The sequence below is a fragment of the Coturnix japonica genome, chromosome Z (assembly GCF_054131305.1).
Source record: "Coturnix japonica strain WE chromosome Z, WE-NBRP24, whole genome shotgun sequence".
In the NCBI taxonomy this organism is placed as follows: domain Eukaryota; kingdom Metazoa; phylum Chordata; class Aves; order Galliformes; family Phasianidae; genus Coturnix; species Coturnix japonica.
This window is the reverse complement of record NC_140702.1, coordinates 44,729,806-44,746,628: the sequence shown is the minus strand read 5'-3', so window position 1 is coordinate 44,746,628 and position 16,823 is coordinate 44,729,806.

Sequence of the window (16,823 nt, the reverse complement as noted above, 5' to 3'; positions counted from 1 at the left end):
CCCAGGAGGTCGCAGGGCGCAACCGGCGCCTTGGGAACCAACCCACGGCGATCACAGGTGCAGCAGCACCACCTGGAGGCCAGCAGTCGCAGCGCAGGCGAGGCCGCTGCGACCTCCCACTTCACTGCTCCCGTCGCGGTGGGCCCGCTGCCCGTGGGGCCGTGACTGTCGGACATTAAAACTAGAGGGACGTTAGCTGCATTTCATCACAGGCACACACACAAAAAAGACTTTATTGGAGTGACTATTGTGATGTTTTCATTTTTCCTTTTTTTTGTTTCAGAGTCACATTACATCATCTACATGGAAGGCTGCTGGAAATAGAGTTTAAAGAATTGATCTGCTGATTAAAATTCCTCTTTTCTGTTTTCTGCATTCAGCTTTTATATAACCAGTGCATTTTGGCACTCAAATGTGTGAAATGGGAGAGAAATTTCTGTCTGAAAAATATGACTTTTCCTTTAGCCATATCTGAATGCATACTGTTGGAGCAACATACTGAAACAGGGAAAAAGAAAAAAAAGAAAAGAAAAAAAAAAAAGAAAAAAAGAAAAAAAAGCCCACAGTTTGAGATGTTCCTTTGTTCTTCTGAATCTTAAAGGAAAGCCTTTGATAGGAAAAAAAATAGACCTTCTGTTGAGAATGTCAATTCACCTTAACAAAAGGACTGTGTTCCAGCTCTGGCTTATTTTAGTTCCCTAATAAAGTACTGCTGGCTGAATCAAATTTGGATCAGTTTTTGAATGTCTTTAACAAGGTTTCCACTATCATCTTCCCTGAAACACATCTCAGCAGGAACCTTGATGCGCAAAGCATGAGCTGTAGGAGGGAGATGGCTGACAGAGTAGAGCTCCACAGACCTTCTAAAAGACCACTTTATATGAAGTACTCGTATTTCTGTTTGTGTAAACAAAGCATTAAATACTCTCTTTTAGGATTCAGTGCAAGAAGCTGCTAATATGCAAGAATTAACAGAGCAAATAAACCTTTCTTTAGAACTAATGACATTGCAATTGGTATTTTTATATGCCTAGTTCTGATGACACTCACGATTTCTTATCTCTTCAATGTTAATATTTTCAGATGTAGAATTCACATTCTAACTCACCCTTTTCTCTCTGAAATCTAAATAGTAGAGAGAAAAAAGAATATTTACATCTAAACATTGGCTATATTTCAGCTGAGTCAGTACTTTACAAATTTGGTCGCATAGAGGACATTTAGTGGCTGTTGTGTTTAAACACTACGCGATATATTTTTCTTATATAACTATGACCTCTACTTGATAACTTAGTACTTAAAAATATATATGAGTGAGAAAGTCTATGACTGAAGAAAATGTCTTTTTTAATTGTAATATGTTCAACTTTGAAAAGTAAGAATAATCTTGTTGATATCCAATAATTGTCCCAAGGCATGGTCCTACATAAGTGATTTACTGATTCCTAGTAACTTGATCTGATCAATGTATGTTGATTAATCTGAAATTCAGTCTTTTTTTTTTTTTTTTTTTTTTCTTTTTCCTGCAGCAAGACCAAAATAAAATATGTAAGCATATAAATAAGTAGAACAGTATTTTTTTGTGGATTTAATCTTCTGGAAAATTTGGAGATGAAAATTGAAAAATTTCCTGTGGATTTGGTATGACATGAAGCTGTGTAAGCTTAGATTAATTTGAAAAATTGCCTTAGTTTCTTCACTGGGGAACTGATACTGTGACATTAGTCATTTAGGTGGAACCAGATTGGAGAACCAAATCAAAATTTTCATTCTGAATAGTTTCTGCTGATGGCACATTCTGTAAGTATTGATTTTATTATCGCATCCCTTCTCCTTACCTTGTCTGAGCCTAGCTTTCCAGCTATCTAACTGATGCTATACAAATAGAAAGTCATAGCCAAACAAATGAGCGGATATTGGACATTCTGGGTACATACATCTATGTAAAAAAATTCCACTCAAATTGAAAGTTTCAAAGATTGGCTTGGCCATCTTCTCATTACTACTGTGCTCCTCAGTAGTAGTATTTAGCATTCTCTGTTAATGAAGAAAAAAGAATCTGTTTGCTTTGAAAATAAACAGACATAATATTAAATAATTCATATGATTGAAGTAAAGAGTGTTATTTTGAATCTGATTTAGCTTGTTATAATGCTTCTTAGCAAACTCATTTTCAGATTTTGTGTATGCCTTTTGGTTTGCAGTTTCTCATTAGAACTCTTGCAAAAGAGTTCTGCCCTTAGCACAGTGGCTTTCAGGTTCTCAGCGTTTTCCTTTTCACTCTGAAATTTTGTAACAAATATTGTACATTTTATTTTAAAATAAGATATAAAATTTGTAATAAATACAGCAGATTTTATTTTCAAATAAGGTAGAAAAAATATCTGTAACTTGAAATAGTACTAGGTCGTTCAATTAATGTTTTTAATCATTGCTTGAGTGACTAAATTGGGCATTCTTTTTCTCTTTAGTTTTCACTGCGAGTTCCTTAGACAAACAGATTCTAGTGTGAACAACCTAATAAACCTAGGCAAAATGTGCAGAAGCACAAAGGGTTTTGTGTGTGCGTGTGTGTGTTTTAATAAGAAATATAACACAGCCCACAAAATATAATACATTATTTTAAAAGCTGAAATGTTAGTACAGTAAACAACACTGCAGCCTTCTCCCATATGGACTGCCTAATAGTATGTCTTGTTATTTTGGAAGCAAACGAGTTGTTTTCTCTTCATATTGCTTAGACTGGCAGTGAATGTATGAATAATACTGCTCTGGAACTCAACAGGAAGGAGAGAAAAAGAGATATCATTACAGAATACTTAACATCCTCTTATTATATTTAGCCCAGTGGGAACTCAGGTTTTTAAATGACTCGACTGTTTTTCAAAATTAGACTTACTGGGAAAATAGATTTTTTTTCCCTCGAGTCTTCCATGAATCTCAAAATTTTCTTCTGGGTTTAAACTCACAAAAAGATCACAGGACTACTTCTGAAGGTATACAGGTACTTGAAGGAAAAGCATATTCTGCGAAGATAAAATACTTGACAAATTTTGGTTTATCCTGAGCACTCTCAAGGAACCGTGCCTTGCATTTCTGTGAGTTACTGACAAATGTGCATCATTTTCTACCAAACAATCTGTCTATTCTTGTCTCTCCAGATTATGTCTATCTACTCCATGGTGGGAGATGGAGAGAATGGGAAAGAATGGGAAATTTCTGTATAGGATGAATTCCTTCAAGGGGCTGAAAATACCCAGGTCTTGAGACTTTAACAGCCTTTGATAACCAGGGAACAGATATACTGCAGAGTCCACGTATACTCCTAAGGATTGAAACTACATTTTGCTGTTAAAAACTTAATGCCTTTAACAATGAAGTCCAGATATATCCAGGACTATGTCTCCTGTGACTAGTTAGTAGAGACAGTGGAGAGCAAATATAGTAAGAAAAGAACCCTCAATCTATCAGCATTCATTCTTCTGCTGGTCTCTGAGAAAACAGAGTCGGGTATATTCATGCAGTACCCAATATCAGTTATTTGTCATACAAAGCTACTGATTCTGAATGTTGTAGAGGTTTTAGAATTATCTCAATGATGTCATTTAATACATCTTTTCCCATTGGACTTACCATTTAAATTTTGTTTATATTGCTACCTCTTATGCAGTCATGCCCAGTGTGACACCAAGTTTGCATTATTCCTCTTACGTTCAGACTTCCATGTTATTGTTCAAACTCCAGTCATTGTCAGCATTTGACATTTCTTTCTTTATCTCTTCTGGGATTTTTGTTTGTTTTTGGGGTTTTTTTTGTTTTGTTTTTGTCTGTTTTTCTTTAATCTGCCACTTTTGGTTTGGTAGGAGTAAATAAACATATTTCGCAATTTGTAATTACAGATGTTCATATCAGTGTGTAGTGAAGATTATTGCTGCATCCAATATGAACTGCAGGGATGTAGGCTCTGTGTGCACCTGGTGAACAGATAAACACAGCAGCTGAAATATACCTTCCCCTTGTCACATACAAGCATCTTTCCGTCACCCAAATCTCACTGAAGATGTGTAAAAATAGAAGAAATACTGATGTAGTTTTAAGCTCTGTCTATACCACACTGCATAAATGGGATGAAAACAGGAACACATCTTTACCTTTACAGAACATCATTCTGTACACATGTTTACCTTGAAAACTATCACTTATATTTTCCTGGTCCTTTATATTTATTGTAGGCATACATTTGCAAGATCCTTCTATGGGAACCAAGGCCTCCAGTATTTATATGTTTCTTTTTTAATATTCATGTGTTTCCATTTACTTTTTGTGTATGATTTAAAAAAAAAAAAAAAAAAGAGAGAGAGAGAGAGAGAGTTTTACAAATGAATAAAAAATCACTTCCACTAATAAAAACCTAAATGGCTGTATTTGCATAAACTAAGAAAAGAAAGAGAAAGGGAGAAATGCCACTTACAATAGCAATTTTCTGGGTTAAGCTAATATCATTTAACATTCCAGAAACTTAGTTGCAGACTGGCTGATTTGTAAAAATGCTGTATAAAAGAAGGGAGAGGGAGAAAGAAACCCTTGGCTCAGTAAAAATTCTGCACTGTGGGTTTTGACAGAGTTTAAAAATAAAACTGAAACAAGGTAAATCTGGATTGGAACGTCCTACTTTTTTTTTTTTGCAGTTTAATTTGCACAGTGACCCTTTAAACTCTGTTCCCAGCAACATAGCCCTAGGCAAAGCCATAAGGCATAACCATCCACTGTAGTGTGACTTCATCATAGGTTCTTACCTCCCTGCCCAGCCAGTCCTGAAATATCTAGTCATTTTGCTTGCCCCACTTCTATTATGCTTTCATATATCAAAATATAATGAAAAGTAGCTGGTACTGCTAAATCCTTATAGATGATGAAATCCTTTGAAGAGGGAAACATAAAGAAATTTTGTTGTTTACTCAATTAAAATTCAGGGAGAAAAAGATTTGAATAAGTTTTTTTTTATTATTATTTGTTTTTTTTTCAGATTGAAATAATCCCTTGAGCTATTTATAGCTCACTGCTGAAGCAAGATACTACTGTAAAAATAAAATGGGAGAACATTTTCAATCAGAATATGAATCTGGGTACATCTGTATCTTAAATCTCAAACTTTTAATAGTCAGGCAGATTGCTTAGGCATTAAACACATTATTTTTAATCTGATTAAATCTGATTAGCAAAAGAAGGAAAATAAAACCAATATGATCCATAAAGACATCTGTAATTGATATTATTTTTTCCTTGCTTATACAGGTTTGTACCTTACTGAATTGTTTTAAAAATAGGGGGTTTAATTTTTATTAGATATATTTTCAAGTGAAACATAGAATTAGGAGAATACTTAGTGCTGACCTAAATACTATGCTATATCTAAAGTATAGATTTATAGACGTCTGAAGCCAGAATTGTTCTCACTTCTTTTTTGAATTAGTTTAATTCACACTAAGTAAAATAATGAACATCCGTTCCCAGGATCCACATTAAGATGCTGCAGTTAAATAAAAAAATCTGTGCTCTTGACTGCTTGTACTCAGCAAGGCCTACTTAAGAATTCCACAGTCACAAGTTCAGAGTTTTTTGGGAAATTGTGATGACAACCAGCAAAGTTCTGCAGACATTTCTCTGATTATGTCAACCTAAAGCAAAAAAAAATGTTGCGATCAAAAATTTGCTGTGGAAAAAAAAGAACAGTCATGGGACAAAACAGAACATCTACTTAACACTCATTGAAGCTGTGTAATCAACAGTTTTACTGTGTTTTTTAAAGGATCTATACCCATTCACCTATTTTTATTGCTTGTTGTCTCCTAATTTAGAATCAGTTCTCCCGAGTCCTTAGAGATATTATCATTCTCTTAAAGTCAAGCCTGGATACTCATTGGAGAGCGTGTTCCTTCAGATAGAAAAAGTTGGTTATTATTTTCAGTGTAGCAAGCATTCAAGCTTGTCAAAAGGGGTTATCAGAGAAATCCCCCCGAAATCTCATTATCTTCTGTTTGGAGAAAGCTGAATCTCACAATTCTACTCTGCAAGGTTTGTCTAAAATGAGAGTTTCAGACTGGAAACACCAGAAGCTACTGCTTACAGCGCTTCTTATAACCCCTCTAAATTAGCTTTGAGAGAGTTTGAACTGACATCAGTTACTATTTAATTTAAAATAAACAATAATAAAAAACAGCAACTTCCCATTGATTGCCCTTTATTTTCATTTTCCTTTTGAGAATTCCTTCCTGCCATGCCACTCTTGAAGATGATTCATTACAAGAACTGCTATTTAACTTCAGTGCAGAGAGAACTAGTGTTTTCTTTTCATTATTTATATTTCCATGTCATTACATTTTGAACTCCTTTATTTTAATTACAAGACATTCATTACTTCAGTGATCACACCCAGGGTGATTTTTAACTTTCTGATGGATTTTTCTGGAATTAGCTCACTGAAATTCAGGTATTTTTCAGACATAATAAATAACTGCCTTTAAATATTAAATGTTATAACTGAGGTTATTCAGTGCTTGAAATGCTCTAGGAGACTTCATTGATTGTTAATAAATGTCAAGGCATTCCTTGGATTTTTGACTTCTTTTTATTTTGAATAAGGGGTAGATAATATCCTGATTTCAACTGGGACAGGGATGGTTTTCTTCCTAGTGTGTGGCTGACTGAGGGGGGAGCTGCTAATCATGAACAGACAGTAGGTGGTAAGCAATTTCATTGCACAGCACTGACTTCACAAATTTTTATATTTATAGTTATCACTATTGTTATTTCTCTTTTCCTTTTGTGTCTTATTAAATAACTTTTATTTCAATGTACAAGTTCTAATTAATTTTTTTTAACTATTATTATTTTGTTTTTTTTCCCAGTTCTCTGCCCAATCTCACTCAGAGTTGGGGAGTAAAAAGAAGTCTGCATTTACCTCCTTCCTGGACTCAACCACAACATGGGAAAACTTGGGAGTTAAACCGTATATCTAAGCACATTTTTCAAACACTTCTTCAACACTGACAGGCTTGGGGCCATGACTCTGTGGAGCTTCTTCTTTATCAATTTCTCAGTGAAGAAATCTTCCTAAGAGATTTCAGCTAAAGTTTCAGATAGTATAAATGCCATTTGAAATGTCCACGTCCACTCAAGATCACTGGCCCAGCTCACAGAAGGTGTTACTGCTGCAGTTGCTGTAGAGGGGATATTTTTTTTCAGCTCTTTAGAGTACAGACCATGTCTGCACTGCACATTTTCAGGATGCAGTGCAAAACAATTCAAAACACCTGCTATTTAGCCATTGAAATGACTTGTGAACAAAGTAAAAACACAAAGCCAACAGATGCATGGAGCTCACAGTACTAGGCAGTTTCCAGAAGGAAACACTAGCTTTGATTGAAAGCATGAGCAATTAATTTCCTCTTGAAAACTGTAAAAACAAATAAACAAACAAGAAACCAACCAATCAACCACCACTACAACCAACACCAACAACAAAAGACGTAGTATAGTCATGCAGTTTCATGTAGTTTGCAATTAGCAGTCTTTTACCTCACCCTCAGTCCTTCAGTCTTCCTTTCATTCAGCTTGCATTCTCAGATGCATGGGCTAAGAAAAAATATATTAAATAAGTAAAACCACTAAAACCATGTAGGTTCCGAATTAAGCAATATTTGTGAATGTAAGGAAGCAGAGAAATAACAGGATATATTTCCCCCAGTATCAAGGGTATATTCTCAAAAAAAGTCAGGTATTTGTTGTAAGGGGCTCTTCCCTGCAGGGAACAGAACATCCAATATGCCAGGCAGACCCCTTTTTTAGAGAAATCTGATGTCTCCCTGGGGTTCAGGTGAAGGATGCCACTAGGAAATTCCCTAGCTCATTATGACCAACAGACTATTAAAGATTACTCTTTGGCCACACAGGGAGTGGTAATGCAGCTACATGCAGTTCAGTAGCCATCAAAAGGGACTTCAAAGCCTTAGGACATCAGCTGAAGGAATCAAGGCTAGAGAAAGCACTTTTCTGCTTCCTGCACTGGGTAAGGACACTGAAAGAAATGGAAGATTCTTATCTGTTAGCACCTGGTTTTATGGCTGATGCCATCACCAAATTTTTTGACACTGGTGTGGCCTACATGGCAGTAAGCTTGCAGGCAGCACATAGGGTTCAGCTTTCTCAAAGTTAGAGCAGGGTCCATGGGGAAAAGCTGTCAGAACTCATTTGTCAGGACTTTAAAGTAGGTCCAAAGTAGAAAGACAGTTATGCTGGGCTTGCTCCTGATAAGTTGTGGAGTGGCACGGATAGGTTAGAGGGGCAAGGTAATAATGAGGAAAGGAGAGTAGGAGACATTGCCCTCACATCCAAGAAGGAATGGAGTGAGAAGATCTTGTCCCTGAAGAGTGGCCATGAGCAAGTCAAAAGTCTATGGGTAATGGTTAGAGACTGAGGTAACAAAGGGAGCCTTGTGGTTGGTGTTGACTACAGGCCACAAGCTACAGGAGATGCTGCTGTCACAGAGTCATGTCCTGCTGAGGAACTTCAACCACACTGTCAGCTACTGGAATAATAGCAAGCTGTAGACAATCTAGGAAAATCCTGGGATGTATAGAAGATAATTTCTTGAACCAAGTAATACATACCCTACCAGGGAGGAGTCTGTAACACTCCCCAATACAAGTGACCTGCTTGATGACATCAGGATTGGAGGCTGCCTGAGCTGTAGTGAACATGCAGTGGTGGATTTCACACTCTTGAGAAACAGGGGGCAAAGAATAAAATCAGGGTACTAAATTTTAGGAAAGCCAAGTTCCATCTCTTCAGGGAGTCAGCCTTGGGAATTTGTGCTCATAGACAAGGGAGCAGAGCAGAGCTGGCAGATCTTCATGAAAGTCCTCCTTAGGGCACAAGAACCAGGTATGTCAAAATTGCTGATGTTTAATAAGTCATGGTGGTCGAAAGAAGTCCCTGATGACAGAAGAAAAGGAAAAGTTATATCCATTTTTAAGAAGGATAGAAAGGATAACCCAACCAAATACCAGCATATCAGCCTCACCCCTGTGCCAGGGAAGATCACAGAATGGATCTTCCTGCAGGATATGAAAACAGTTCTGCCCAAAAGGATTTGGAAAGGATTTGGGGGTACTAGTGGATGGTGAGCTGGACAGGAGGCAGCAGTGTGCCCTCACAGCCCAGAAAGCCAACTGTATCCTGGGCTGCACCAAAAGAATCGTGGCCAGCAGGTCAAAGGAGGTGATCTACACTGTGCTGGTGAGAGCTCAGCTGGAGTACTGTGTCCTCAGTACAGGAGAAACATGGACCTGTTGTAGTGCATCCAGAGAAGGGACAGAAAAAAAATGATCCAAGGAATGGAACTTCTTCCATGTGAGAACAGGTTGAGAGAGCTGGAGATGATGTTTAGCATGGAGAAGAGAAGGCTCCAGGAAGACATGATAGTGGCCTTTCAGAATATCAGTAAAAAGTTTATTACGATAAAGTTAGTGAAGCACTGGAGCAAATTGTCCAGACAGCTGGAGGATGCCCTGTCCCTGGAGATGTTCAAGGTCCCTGGAGACATTCAAGGTCAGGCTGTATGGGGCTGAGTGATCTAATTTAGATGTGGATATCCCAGTTCATTACAGGAGAGTTGAATGAAATAAGTAACCTTTCACAGTCTCTTCCAAATCCACCAATTCTGTGATTCCATACTTTCCCTAATAGAGTCCCAGTACACTATGTACCATCCATCATTTACTTTCTTTTTCCTTCTGAGTTCCATGTCCTCAAGCCACAGCACAGCAATATCTTAATATTATCACTCCAATGCCTAATTTATGGCAGGTGTTTCTACCTTCCCTAGCTTTCTCAGAAGACAGTAGTAAATAACTTCACATTTCCCTATTGTGAACAGCTAGTTTTGCAGCTTATCAGAACATTTTATTTTTCAGTTTTACTTGCACTAACTTCTAACAATTACATCAAGCTTCCCAGAACCTGGCTATTGCTACTTCAGAATACTGAAGTTCTTTGTGTGAAATTTTACTGTAACTCTATCTGCAGTCATGAAATCACAAAGAGGTTGGAAGGGACCTCAAAAGATCATCAAGTCCAACCCCATATTGAAAGCAGGTGCCCTACAATAGGTCACACAAGTAATTGCCCAGAAAGGTTTTGAATATCTCTGTATATGGAGACTCCACAACCTCTCTGGGAAATCTGTTCAAATACTGTCACCCTTACCACAAACAAGTTCTTATGCATTTTGTATGGAACTTTCTATGTTCAAGTTTTAGGCTCCTTGTCCTATAGCTATGCACCACTGAGGAGAGCCTGGTCTCATCCATTCACTTCCCACTTCCCTTTAGATACTTACAAACAAATGTCAGATTCCCCCAACTGTCTGTGTTTCCCCAAGCAGAGCATACCCTGGTTACTCAGCATTTCCTCATACAGGGGATGCTTCAGGCCTTTTATCATCTTTGTCTCCCTCTGCTGGACTCCTTCCAGGAGATCCCTGTCTTTTTTGAACTGGGGTATCTAAAACTGGAGTCAGTGTTCTGAATGTGTTGAATTTGTTTTTCTACAGCACTCACAGGATAATATGGTATTGATGAACCTTTGGCAATTCACTTCTACTTTTCATCTACTTTTCACAACATAATTTGATATTTCTAGCAGTTCCCTTCATCAGAATAAAAATGATTTCTTTCCATATTCTGTTTAATATGTGTATTGAATAATTTTGTGATTAAACGCTATAAAATAAAACAGGCTGTAATATCTGCCTGAATGTAAGATTCTAGCTTATTCTTGGAATATCAGAAGGAGGCTACATACGGTCTACTACTAAACAAAGTGATCTGAAACTAAATTACTAAATTTATTTCTCCCACCCTCCTCCACCTTGACATTTATACTGTGTGCAATGCTGTCACCTTTTACAGTGTCTGTTAACACTGTTAAACGGTTCTTGTAGATCAGGTATGGTTACAAGAGAGAAAAGAAGGAGATCATGTACTTAAGATGAATTCTATGTGTCAAATTCACTTATAAGAGTTCCATAAATTTAGCTTAATTTCTTTCCTAATTACTGTACTGATGGAGATGTGGAGCAAAATACTATATACACTTGTTTTTTAGGTTAATGTCTAAAAAATGGTAAGTATATAAACTATAAAGTCTCCAAAGAGAAAGTATTAAAGTGTTTAAAATACTTTTGAACTAGATAATATTTTGTTAATGTGAGTAATGTCAAACTTTATCTCATTTCCAATTAAAACCAGATTTTTAATTAATCCTAATGCTCAAACAGTATTTTTCTCCTCTTCTTGAAAACACCAAATATTGACAACACTGAAACCACTTCCTCTCCAGAATTATCCCAGTGACTAAGAGTAAATGTCAACTAATTTTTGCTTTATTTCCAAACAGATAAGCTGTGGCTGATTTTAGATGACATAGTTGCAGAATTAAAGCATTAAACAATCAAGTTGATTTTATGTGGGAACGCTGCAGTTTTACACATTTCAGTTAGTCATGATAATAACAACAAACGTAAAATTAAAGATTTCAGTAGGGTATTTATTAATAGAAACTTGGTCTGCCTTCAGTTTGTGAAATCTGAAAACTACATTTCTTTATTATTTTATTCTCTTCTTAACATATTTTTCTTGCCTTGTGCTCTTTGTCATCAGTCTTACCTTCTCCATTTCACCTGTGATGGGTCTGCATGGCAGTTCAACTAAAAAAGATATCCTTCAGATACTCCATGAGTCTGAAATTCTGAAAAATTCCTAATAGTTTTAGTTACAAAATTGTACTGTATATTCACTGTTCTAGAAGTGCAAGAAGAAGCCAGTATACTTATGATGTTTTGTGCTTCTTTAAGATGCTTCTTAAAAAGAAGAAAAGGTGCTTCTTAGAGAAAAATAAATTAATAAATAAATAACTTGACATTAATTATTCGCTTGAGAGTTCATGCCACACATTTTTCCTTTCCTGAAGCCAGATGTGCTGCAGATACCCCAAACATCTGCTACCCCTTGTGAAAAAGTCATTTGTGTAATGTTTGTATCTGGCAGAATGCAAATCTGTATAACAATTTTTTTTCTCTATTTGCTGCCATAGTTTTATGGTCAATTGAGATTTTGCAGGTGATCTGATGATTTTAGAAAGAGATGGATTTGATACTAAGTAGAAAATGTTTATTTCATCTTTACTCCTATAACTCTGGCATTTACTACATTTTTATATAGGGCCAATAAGCAAGCTGTTGAGGGACTGGCCTGGCATTGGTTATCATTGGGTGGTAAGAATTGTGCTGTGTATCACTTGTTTTGTAAATATATTTATACATAGCAACATATATATATATGTACGCACATTGTTTTCACTTTTATTTTCTTTTATTATTTTCTTTTTCCTTTTCTGTTTTGGTAAATAGTTTTTGTGTCAACACTCAGATTCTACTTTGGCTTTTTGTTCTGATTTTCTCCGTCATCTCTCTGAGAGGGGAGGAGCTAGTGAAAGTTTCTCACAGTTTAAGTCACAACAAAAGCTAAGTTATTTTTCAATTGTTTTGTGTGTAGTTCAACACTTCCAATTTCTCTTTGTTTTTATGTTGCTTAGTTCACTGTATATCATCAGTTAACGTGTATTTTAAGCAAATTTGAAACAATACATCCATTTCATCACTCAGTTTAAAATAAATAACTTCAGTCTTTTATGATGCAGAGTTGCACAGTTATTAACTGAAGCTATATTATAATTTTCATAATCACAGAATTGTAGAGGCTGGAAGGGACCTCCACAGATCATCTAGCCCAACCCCCCATTTTTTTCCTCTCCTCACAAATGATGCTGTAATATGTTGATTCAATGAGTACATGTAGCTGAAATGTTTTCAGTGTTTAAATATTTAAAGTAGGTGGCGTTTCTCATGGTTTCTCTAGGTTATACAAAATGATTCTAAATGTATCCATGTGAAATGGAAAACCATCATGAAGGCAGAAAAGAAAGAATCTTGTGGCCTTCTATGATGGAGTGACAGCATTGGTGGACGAAGGGAAGGCGACCGATGTCATTTACCTGGACCTGAGCAAGGCCTTTGACATGGTCCCCCATCACATCCTCATCTCCAAATTGGAGGGAAGTGAATTTGATGGGTGGACAACTAGATGGATAAGCAATTGGTTGAAAGGCCGCAGACAGAGGGTGGTGGTCAATGGCTCTATGTCCAGATGGAGGCCAGTAACGAGCGGTGTCCCTCAAGGGTCTGTCTTAGGACCGGTGCTCTTTAACATCTTTATTAATGACATCGATGAGGGAATGGAGTGCACCCTCAGCAAGTTTGCTGACGACACCAAGCTGAGTGGTGCGGTCGATATGGTGGAAGGAAGGGATGTCATTCAGAGGGACCTCAACAGGCTGGAAAGCTGGGCTCGGGTGAACCTAATGAGGTTCAACACAGCAAAGTGCAAGGTTTTGCACTTGGGCTAGAAGAACCCCAGGCACCTGTACAGACTGGGAGGAGTTGTCCTTGAGAGCAGCTCGGCTGAGAAGAACCTGGGGGTCCTGATGGATGAGAAACTTAGCATGAGCCAGCAGTGTGCTCTTGCAGCTCAGAAAGCAAATTGTATCCTGGGATCCATCAGGAGAGGGGTGGTCAGCAGGGATAGGGAGGTGATTGTCCCTCTCTACTCTGCTTTTGTGAGGCCACATCTGGAGTACTGTGACCAGGTGTGGAGCCCTCAGTACAAAAAATACATTGAGATTTTGGAAAGGGTCCAGAGGAGGGCCACGAAAATGATCAGGGGGCTGGAGCACCTCCCCTATGAGGACAGGCTGAGGGAGTTGGGTTTGTTCAGCCTAGAGAAGAGAAGGTTGCGGGGTGACCTCATTGCAGCCTTTCAGTACCTGAAGGGAACTTACACCCAGGAGGGGAGTAAACTCTTCGAAAGGGCTGACAATAGCAGGACACGGAGAAATGGTTTTAAGTTAAAAGAGGGAAGATTTATGTTGGATGTTAGGGGGAAGTTCTTCACTAGGAGAGTGGTTAGGCCCTGGAACAGGCTGCCCAGGGAGGTTGTGGATGCCCCGTCCTTGGAGGTGTTCAAGACCAGGTTGGACAGGGCCCTGGGCAACCTGATCTAGTAAAGGTGTATGTTTGGTGGCCCTGCTAGGCAGGGGGGTTGGAACTACGTGATCCTTGAGGTCCCTTCCAACCCGGGTCATTCTGTGATTCTGTGAAAGGACTCAGAACACAGAATGCATCAACTCAGGTAAGCAGCCTAGCAAATGCAGACCACATAAGATGAGCCACTGCCTGCATATTGTGAGTACACTTCCACTGAGGAATGGTATTCTACCTGCAGTGTTTCACTTCCAGGTATAGTAATTGAATGTACTAAATTACTAGTCCTGCAGGTACTAGGTCGGTTCCACCCCTTCTGTCCCCATACCTCTAGAATGACACTACAGGGTGACACATTTGACATTTTGTGAGATAAATTCAGTAACTGTGCAGATTAATGAAGCACCCTACACATAAATTAGTCCTGTTACCATCTTATCAGAGATCTGTGGAATAATTTGTCATAGAAGCTAGAGCTTCAGAGCAGTGGTAAAACTTAAAATATCGTGCCTTTTTACTTACAGGCCACTAAGTAAAGCAAATATTTCATTTACTTTAGTGAAATTTCTCACACTGCAACAATAAACTGTTAAGCTCCTGTAAGAGATCCTTCTGTGCTAAAGTCCTTAACTTCTCTAAAGAGTCGTTTGCCTTGCATATTTCCATTGTATCTACTTCTACAATTTATCTACTTTTCAAGTGTCTTATGGTTTACTTTTACCTTCTATGATCAATCAGTGCTTTGGAAGCTTGTCGGTTTCTGTATGGATCGTTATTACACAAACTGTAAAGTTTTTGCACCTCACTGTAATCCTAATTCTTTCTATACAAGTTGTATATATAGACTATATACAATCTGAACACCTTTGGGATATTTAAAGTTGTAGTATCTGCATTAAAGAGAAAAGTAAAATAAAAATACTGTGTTCCTGAATGTCTAGTTAAAAACCTAGAGTGAAATTTATCTGGAATTTCTGTTTTGTTCTGTTTTGTTTTGATTTTCCTAAAGATGATGAAAGAGAGCATCCAGAAATATCTCTACTTACAGTTTAAGAGAAAGAACATCAGTGGCAATATTCATTGCTGATAGCTACTGACCAATCTTGCAATACATATGTCTAAGGAGTTATACTCCTTTTAGAAGGGTAGGATTTAAATGTTGAAGAATTTTATTAGAAAGCAAACAGCAGTAAGGAAAACAAACCCTGGACTTTATTTCTCTGGAACCAACCTCTACTGCTGTAAATAGTTCAAAAAATTTTCTTTTGTCTAAAAGAAAAATAAAAACAGTTTCCCACATATGGAACTTCACTTTAAAATACTGTTTCACAAGGAACTTTGCATCATGTTTAAATTTAATCTGCATAATAAATATCAGACTATAAATTTCATTAAATCAAAGATTTTATGTACACAATTTTAAGTTACCTTAGATTTTTAAACATATGCAGAACTGAAAGCAGCCCTGGTGCTCCATCCATTCTGAATCAGGTTTATTAAAGCAGAGAAATAGCATTTCCCTTTTAGCATCAACCATCTGTGGAGTGCTATTATCCACAAGCAGCTGAAGTTTAAAAGACTGGATTCTTTCCTTCTTGTCTTCTACAAAATGTCAGAAGGCCAGGGAATTTCCAAAGATACCTTAGAGTTTTTATTATTGTTTTCTATTCTTGGACATCAACCTGTACTCCATCTTCTCTTAGCACATATGGATATTCTTAGCACATTCAGTCACATAACACATGCACCGTTGAAGTACAAATTTGAAGTTTAAGGTAAATTATTAAGGTTATTTTCTTTTCGATTAGGGATGTTCATACAATTATGTTAATACATTTGAATGAATAACATAAATAATTTTCTACCCAAGGAGAAACCTTCTATTTTTGTTCTCTTTTTTACACCCTCTAGCCTTCTTGATACTTCATTTTCATCTTGATAAAAAAAAATTTCAGGTGAGATGTGATGTAATGTGTGTAATTTCTCTGCAGATTGGACAACACAAAATTAAAAATTCCTAAACCCAGTAATCTGGACAGATTCTAAAGATTAATTATTTAATATCCATTCCTTTTGCTGTTTAAATATTTTATGTTATACTTTGTTATCTCCAAATTTCTCTTTGTGATTTTAAGTCACTTACAGTAATAGGAAGAGAGATGGGAACAAGGTAAAGAGGTATTAATTTCTATTCTTTTTTGACTTATTGAATTAATTTCAGAAGGAATTTTGCTTTAGGTAAGCAATTGAAGGTCAAGCCAGTCTCAGAATTTGGTATCTGCAGAAAAAATAATTCTAGGGAAAAAAATCTTTATGCACGAAGAAGGAAATTAATTCTGTCTGAATGAATTAAAAGCTTTAAAAAGGTAGAATCTAAAATTCAAGCAAATAGGTTTTATTGCATCTCCTGTACATTTAATAAAGGAGATGTTAGCTCTCTGGGAGAAGCACTAGCAGGAAGAAACTGTACCAACTTTTAATATCCTTAAATACTTTTAATATCCTTAAATTGATTAAAGTGTGACTCCAACCTACTCTGCTGCTTAGGCACTGAAAAAAGTTGATGTAAGTTACTAGAACAAGGGTTGTTCTTGGTTTCTAATAGATTTTGTAGCACATAGGTATTGTAAATCTAGAATAGCAGCCCCTGAAGTGCTAAATGATA